We start from the raw sequence: 9,060 nt of genomic DNA, 5'->3' as shown, positions 1-9,060 counted from the left end.
AAATAGAAAAGGATTGAAATCCATCACACTGTCTTGTCGCCATAATGTATAATGCTATGCTGTGTGTTTTGCTTGCTCATATAACTTCCTTACTTTCCACTGTCTGAAAATAGGCATTCACAAGAAAGATTAGTCATAGCCACTCAAGGTTGGTAAATAAAGCATCTAAAACAGCATATCTTCACATTTAATTAATCTGTTTAACCTTTAATGAACTGTTACATGTGTTACATTCCTATTTCCAAAACCTAGAAGTAATTATTTTTCTAGTGCAACTCCATTATTCTATGGCTCAATTGAAAGAAGACTCCAGATTAATTTATGAACTATGTGATTTAGCACAACCCAAATCTTCCACCTCCAACTTCTCCTTTTCACATGTGGAGACAATGGAGTGCTGAAATCTGCCCCAAAATGTTAAAGAACATTGACCAAACACTCCCTATATTTCCTTGTTTCATTCCCTCTCAGAGCCTTGCTACACATCACACTGTGAGCTGCACAAATGTTGATCAGTGTTAGTGCCGTCTTCAGTTTGGAGTAGTCACATTTAAGGCCAGCTTGGCCTGGAGGACTGAAAGGTAAAAATTCTCCCGTTTCCTTTATGGGCTTCCTCATTACTCCCTACCCCCTGTCCCTGGGGCTCCTCCCTGTCCCACCTGCACCCCACTTACTTGTGGCTGCCTGTGCTGTGCATCTCAGGAGAGCAAGCAGGGAACTTGTTAACCTGCCTGCCCAGCTGCTGCTCTTCTCTGGGCTAAGCCTGTCCAGAGCTGGTACAGACAGCTCAGGGAGCCACAAGTAAGTAGCGGGGTGGGCAGGAGAGCAGTGAGTGGGAATCTGGGGAGGGCTTGTGGGGGTGAGGCAGTGGGCTCGGTCCAGGCCAGCAAGGGCAAGAGAGCTGGGTAACACGGATCAGAGAAAATCCTGCCCTGGAGTGACATAACTTTGAGCTGAATCTTCAGCACTCCCTTGCACTTGTGTATGATTATCGTCCATAATTGTGCAAGATGGCTGACAAACCCAATCCAGGATCTACAGACTCTGCTGAATCTGGGACACATTTCTATGCAGGGTGGATGGCTCTGGAGTCTTGTTCAGTCTGTGACATGCTGTTTCTCCCACTCCTGCTTTTCTGTCTCCTGTTGTCGTCATAAAGTTTCCAAGTACTGAGATCCTTGCAGTGGACTCTTCCTCAACCAAATGGAGGAAGTCTTTGAGCTGAATAACAAGTGCTTAAAACTAGTTTCAGATGTTAATGTGTGGAAATCTAGGAGTTAAGAGCTCAAGAGGCTGCCAAAAATTACCATGTAATAAGGCCCTCAAGCTTCTGGGTGGAATCTGGAAAAGATATGGCCCTGATCACTGCAGTAATAATATACTGACTAGAGTTGGCTGACCATTTCTGTCTGAATGTTTTTCTTTGAAAATTGCCGACTTGTCAAAACTGAAACTTCAGTCAAAAGTTTGCACATTTCCCACTTCAAAATACTTTTAGGGGAAAAGTTTCATAATTGTCTAAAAATTCCATTACGCCATATTTCAGAACTAGAAAATGGCTTTGCCTCAAAGCTAACATTAATACATTTTTCAAAAAATGAAAAGGCCCAAAATGAAACACAACATTTGGTTCAGGTAAAATTATTTTTTTTCCCCTCAGATTATTGATTTATAAATATTTTAGAGATTAAATTTTTTATTATGATTCAGGATGGGAAAATAATTTCAAAATTTTCCTCGAATATGAAACCCATTTCCCACCCAGCTCTAGCGATGGCATTGTCAGATTATGTTACGATGAACCTACCCTATTATTCTCATACACAAACTGAGCAGAACCCGTATCAGGCTTGGTGGTAAGAAGAAAGAACCCCAAACAATTGAAATAACTGTTCAACAAGAGTAGAAAACAAATCAATCCCATTTCTTAAATCGGGAATCAGCTGGAATCAAAAGCAAATGAGGAAGCTGTTTCCTTTTGCACCGTGCTAGTATTGTTACTTTCCTTTGAAAGTAATGATAAAGCGCTGCCCCCACTGTTAATGAGACTGATATTTTTGGTCTATGTCGTTGACAGTGATAAACAGGATGATAAGTAATGGGATGATAATTCCATTTCAGAAGTGATGCTAAACTTCATGGTTCAGGGCCAATCTCAAAGTACTCAGTTTCAATTTGAAACTTAATGTGGTGGGTAAATTATCCACCTTCTACTGACTGTGAGGTTCTGATGTGGGCTACTGTTGGAGACACCTGGGTGAGTCAGTATGACAAGTCCTATTTCTTACCTAAGAATTTTATGCGAATAAGAACTGAGAAACCCTCCATTTTGTAAGAAGGGAGGAAATGTGAAGTGTCCCTCTGCATTCAAATGTCTGCACCACGGCAGGCACAGAAAAAAGAGAGAGGCTCCCCACCACCCTCAGCCATACAAAACCTATTCTCCGGTAACTAGATCTATGGATTTCATATACGTGTATAGAAGAAAAACAACATTCAGGGTGAGAGGGCTGATTATCTATGGCATACTTCCCTAAATCCACAAGATAAAATAGTTGAAGTTACTGCAGACCAATATGGAAGTTAAACTTCTGTACTATAACATATTTCTGAGGAAGGTTCTGGGGCAGCAGCAGTTATGGGAACCTTTGAAGCCAGGCTGTCAAGAGGCTATGGGAGCAAGGTAGCTGTGCTGACACGGGTCCTGTCATGGGGAAGTCCCAGGTGATGACTCTCTGACTTTAATAAAACAAAAATTACAGATTCTCTCTCTTTCAAGACACAATACATAGAAGTTTTTTTCTTCTTTCCCCAACCTAAAAAAAAGGGCAAAAATATTCCAAATACAAAACCCAAAAAGACAGAATTCAGGTGGTCTTCCTGGGACTTTCAGTACCATTCCTCCAAAATGTATTTCCAGTTCACCACATTTTCCTACCCAGCATTCAGCTTTGGGATTTCACCATTTGATTTGTCCTCTCTCAAACTCAGAAAAGCTGCTTTCAGCTAGCCCTTCTCTTGTCCTGATTGGCCCCAGACTCTGTTTCCTCCCACGTAAATTTGAATTAAGCTGGTGGCAAGGATTTCCTAGGGTAATATTTATTATTGGACCAACTCAGCTTTTCCATCATCAGAATAAGTGAGCTCCCAGCCAGTAGTTTCTGGCTGAACTCCAATGTGAACAGTGTGTTACCAATCTCATATTATTCCTACCCCAAGCTTGTGACCACGTCAGTCATCATTTTGAAGTCCACAACTTTTAAACCCCTGACATGTTTTGGATATACTTTTCCTGCTCACCTACCATTGCATGCTGACAGGCAATGCTCAATGACTAAAAAGATTACCATTTAAAAACTCAGTGCTCCTGCCTGCATAAGGAAAGAAATCCTGGGTCTTCTCAGCTTGTGGGGAGCAAGGGCTATGCAGGCTCACTTTCAGGGAAACTGCAAAAAATCAGGAAGTCTGGGAAGATACTGCAGAGGAAAGGTGAGCCACGGACTATGATAAGTATGAAAAGGAATGTTGGAAGCAAGGCAAAAGTTCGGAAGTAGGCTTGCCATAGGATGAGGGCAGACAACAGAAAAGCTGGAATCTGCCCAGAGACTTGCCCACTCTACCAACAGTTGCACGCATTGGCAAAGATCCCTCCTCCAGACTAAGAATTTTGCAAACAGGCTGTCTGATGCAGAGGGGAGCCTCAGCAGGGTACAGCAATTAGTGTGGAGAGTGCATGCAAAGGGGATGAAGACTCTGCAGAGAGACAGGAGATCTTTGGAACACAGTGGGATGAGAGCCAAACCCGGAGGAGTCAAGACGAGCAGAGTGTTGAAGGGGAAGGGAGCATTAGGAAGATGGATTACTGCCTGCCGTTTCAAATGCATGTGCTCTCTCTTTGTGCTGCCTGAATCTTCCCCCTTTCATACTGGCAGACAAGAAAGGAAGCAATCTTTAAAAATAACCAGTTTATTTAAACAACAATTCATATATAATAAAAAAAGAGATTATCTGACCTGTTTAGTATCCTGTATGTCTCAGTATTAAAACAGATTCTTCATTTATTATCATAAGACATAGCAAGGCAATTCATTAAGGGGAAAATATATACTGACCCTGATCATAACAAAAGAAGCTACATAAGAACATTTAAAAAATGTTCTTGCAAGCACTGAAGCATCTGTGCAGTCTGAGCTACCAGTCTTTAAGCACATATTTCACACTAAGGCCCCCTCTACACATACAGCTAAAGATGCAATGCGATCTAATGCACAGTCCACACAATCGTGCCTCCTGCCATGCCACATGTGCATGAGCCACTGATTACTACTCTCTGAGCCCAAGACTTCAGCCAGTTTTCCATCCATCTTACAGTCCATTCATCCTGCCCATACTTCCTTAGCTTCTCTGGGAGAATGTTGTAGGAGACTGTATCAAAAGCCTTGTTAAAAAAAAAATCGAGGTGTACCACATCCACCAGTCTTCCCACATCCACAAAGCCAGTCACCTTGGCAATCAGGTTGGTCAGGCATGACTTGCCCCTGGTGAATCCATGCTGACTGTTCCTAATCACCTTTTTCTCCTTCAAGTGCTTAGAAATGGACTGCTTGAGGACCTGCTCCATGATTTTTCCAGGGACTGAGGCAAGTCTGACTGGTTTATAGTTTCCTGGATCCTCCTTCCCTTTCTTAAATACAGGCACTATGTTTGCCCTTTCCCAATCATTCCAGACCTCTCCTGATCACCCTGAATTTTCAAAGATGATGGCCAGTGGCTCTGCAATCATACCAGCCGACTCCCTCAGCACCCTCAGGCCCCATAGACTTGTGCACGTCCAGCTTTTCTAAGTAGTCCCCAACCTGTTCTTTTAGGGGACTGAGGGCTGCTCACCTCCTCCCCAGATAGCTGCCATGTGCAGTAGTTTGGGAGCTGACCTTGCCTGTGAAGACTGAGGCAAAAAAGGCATTGAGTACTTCTGCCTTTTTTGCATCCTCTGTTACAAGGTTGCCTCCCGCATTCAGAAAGGGACCCACACTTTCCCTGATCCTCCTCTTGCTACCAACATACTTGTATAAACCCTTCTTGTTACCCTTCACATCTCTTGCTAGCTGCAACTCCAATTGCACTTTGGCCTTGCTGACTTCATCCCTGCATGCCCAAGCAATGCTTTTATATTCTTTCCTAGTTACTTGTCCAAGTTTCCACTTCTTATAAGCTTCCTTTTTGTGATTTAGTTTACTGAAGAGTTCCCTGCTAAGCCAAACTAGTCTTCTGTCATACTTGTTAGTCTTCCTGCACATCAGGATGGTTTGTTCCTGCACTCTCAGTAAGGCTTCTTTGAGGTACAGTCAGCTCTCTTGGATTCCCCTCCTCCTCAGTCTAACTTCCCATGGGATCTTGCCCATGAGTTTCCTGAGTGAGTCAAAGTCTGCTTTTCTGAAGTCCAGGGTCCTTACTCTGCTGCTCTCCATCCTTCCTTTCCTCAGGATCCTGAACTTAATCAACTCATGGTCACTGGTGCCCAAATTGCCACCCACTACTAGATTCCCCACCAATTCTTCCCCATTTGTGAGCAGCAGGTCAAGAAGAGCATGGCCCCTAGTTGGCCGCTCCAGCACTTGCACCAGAAAGCTGTCCCCAGTAATCTCCAAAACCTTCCTGGATTGCCTGTGCACTGCTGTATTGCCCTCCCAGCAGATACCAGGGTGATTGAAGTCCCCCATGAGAACCAGGGCCTGTGATTGGGAAACTTCAGTTAGCTGTTTGAAGAAAGCCTCATCCCACCACTTCCTCCTGGTCTGGTGGTCTATAGCAGACCCCCACCATGACATCACCCTTGTTGCTCTCCCCTCTGACCCTAACCCAGAGACTCTCAACAGGCCTATCTCCAGCTTCATAGTGGAGCTCTGAGCAATGGCTCTTTTACATAAAGTGCAACTCCTCCTCCTCTCCTCCTCCCAGGGGGAAAGCCTGGAATTGGTGGGGAGGTTCTTAGCTTTCAGGCCTCCAGGCCCCTGCTGACCTGAAATGCAACTGCTCCAAACTCAAACTAGCACAAACACTGATCAACATCAGCAGGTCACGGTGTAAGGTGTAACAAGATCCATTGGCAGTTTGGTGTTAGGAGAGTTCTGTAACCTTCCTCGTACCAGCCACAGGCATAACTACCACCATATCCTCATGGCACTACAGAGATCTGCAAAACCAGATTTACAACTAGACCTATACGTCATGAGCTTTTACAGTAATTATACACACACACACAAGATTTAAAGGTCAATAATTGCTTATGAGTTTTGATTGCCCTCAAAAATGTACTGTTCTTTTCCTTACCTGCACTAATTAACTTTTTTGTTTTGGTTTGGTTTGGTTTGGTTTGGCTTGGCTTGGGTTGTGGGGGGAGGGTTCTATTTAAGGAAAGCATGTAATTTGAGTTTCAAAGCAAATGTATTTGAAAGTGGGACAGACCAAAACAAAACCTGCTACAAAAAATTATAGGCCATTTCATTTCAATATTCAAGTCAGACACACAATAAAGTTCATAGAAGCAGCACTTTGACTAACTGATAAAATGAGATGTTAAGGTCTTTTCTCATCTATATTGCATCAAAAAGCTCTCTTATAATTTTCCTTGCATCTGTCTTTACAGAATCAATAACTAGTCTATTGATTTCTAGGGCTGTGCGAAATGGCACCATTTCATTTCAACTTCAGTTTCGCCATTTCAAAGGGACATTTCATTTTGCTGTTTCGAAACACTGTTCTGTTTTGTTCCATCAAAACTGTTTTGCCGTTTCGCCCATGGGCTATAATGGGGAATCATGAAAATGCCTATAATTTTGTCATTTCTTGCCCGATTCAAATTAAAATTGCAGGGATGATAGCTAATTTTGTCCCGGCACTGCATATTAGCAGGTTTAATGTGCAATGCATATGGTTTGTGGTGCCGCAATGATGTTCACAGTGCCACAAGCCTCATGTGCCTGCATGTCTGAATCCAGCCTCAGGGGGTGGATGGGAAGGGAAGGACACCATAGCAGTGTTCCCTCTAAGTTGGTGCCAGGGACTAGTGCTCTCTTGCCCCCTTCTAGTTATACTAATGTGACAAATATTGGTCAAGACATCACATGAAGCAACAACAAAAGGAGTATTTGCCTTGCTAACATCAAGTCTTGTCATGAGGCATCACCAGTCAACATCCAATACATAAAAGTGCCTTCAACTATCATCTTGCTCAGATGATTATTATATCTTTCTTTGCTGCTGTTTAAGTCTGATGATGTAAGGAAGCTAAAGTTAGTGCAGGTCCCTCAGAATGACTGTGTATTTCAACCCCAACCAGTCTGACTCCGTGCCAGTGCCAGTCAGAAAGCAACATACTTGCTTTTTCTTTGGAAAAGCCAAAAAAAAAAAGTCAGCTTAAATATACAAGCCAAAAGGTCCACAAGATGCAAGTTTCCTACCCTCTTTCACCCTACCACAAGTCAGAAAGCTCACTATTTCAGAATTCCCTTTTTGTTTTTTGTCTTTTGGGGGGTTTTTTTTTTTGCACATTTCTCAGTCTAATCCATTATAAAAGGACACATTTAATGGCCTCACATATCCAAGAGCTAACTCCCTCACTGTAACTTTCTCAAATCATTTGCCCACTAAGACCCCTGCCAGACATTCAGGTCAAAGCACAATGGGATCTGATGCATGATCTACACAATTACATTTCCTGCCAACACTCGTGCATGGCAGGAGGCATGATTGTGGAGCTGAGCATCAGACCCCATCGCTGTTTATTGTTGGTGCGGGCGGCCCAGGATCACAACCTGGGTTCCCCCTGCACTGGCAAGTATCAAGCATTCACAGCTGGGAGCCCCCTCAGCTGGTGCGATAGGAACTGGCCACAAAGTTACTATACATTTTTGTGGAATAACTTTGTGGTTTATTCTGTTTTATGGTGCCATTCATTGCTTTAACGTGTGGCTGGGTTACAGTTTCCATTGTGATAAACTGGTTAATCACGTCTTAAGTGTAACATGCAGCAGGGGCCTAACTGACTGGAAATTTGCTCTGCTAGACTGCTGAGTGCAACAGCCATTGCTTCACCTTCAAAGCTGAGGTACATGAATCCAGAAGTATGGCTTTCCACATTTGAAAGATCTGCAGCCAGGACCTGCATTACAATGTGATCCTACCACTCAGTGTTCAGTTCTCACCCTCAAAATCAAAATAGCAGCCTGCCATCCTTTTGCAGTGCCAGTATCATCTTCTCATTATCCTCAGAGCTCTATACAGTCTTCAACAGGGATATTAGATAGCAGGCAAAACTAACAGTGGTTTAGGATCCTCAAATATTAAGAAACCGACTGAAAGAAAAACAGTTGTAAATACCTGTAGCAAAAACACATGAAAAATTATGACGCAGAGATTTCATAGACATTAGGGCTGGAACAGACCTTGAAGATCATCAAATCCAGCCCCCTGCCCCAGGGGCAGGAAGTCAGCTAGGGTCAAAGGATCCCAGCAAGATAAGCATCCAAACGTTTCTTGAATGAGTCCAGAGTAGGTGCCTACATCACTTCTGGAAGGAGTCTATTCCAGGCCTTGGAGTCTCGGATAGTAAAAGTTTTTCCTTATGTCCAGCCTAAAACAGTCATGGAGGATTTTATGACCGTTGGTCCTTGTTATCCCTTGGGGTGCCCTGGTGAACAGATGTTCCCCCAGATCCTGATGCACACCCCTTACGTACTTATACGCAGCCATCAGGTCATCCCTGAGCCTACACTTTGCCAGGATGAAGTGTCCCGTGGCTCTCAGCTTCTCGTCATAAGGCCTATTCTCTTGCCCTCTGATCACGCGTGTGGCTCTCCTCTGGACTTTCTCAAGCTTCAAGATATTATAGGATGAATAAGTTTCCGTCATTTCTGAATTCCCATTATTTCCAAGTGCTACACCAGCCTTCTATAATACAATGCAAAAATGTCCCAAAAATGTGCTGCCTAAGATGGTGACATGGGGAATACTGGAATGCCTGCTCATTGTGTACTATGTCTGCAGCTGACAGCCTCTGCG

Source organism: Alligator sinensis, unplaced genomic scaffold, assembly GCF_000455745.1.
Source record: "Alligator sinensis unplaced genomic scaffold, ASM45574v1 scaffold597_1, whole genome shotgun sequence".
Taxonomy (NCBI): domain Eukaryota; kingdom Metazoa; phylum Chordata; order Crocodylia; family Alligatoridae; genus Alligator; species Alligator sinensis.
The sequence above is the reverse complement of the archived record's forward strand: the minus strand, read 5'-3'. Positions refer to the sequence as shown.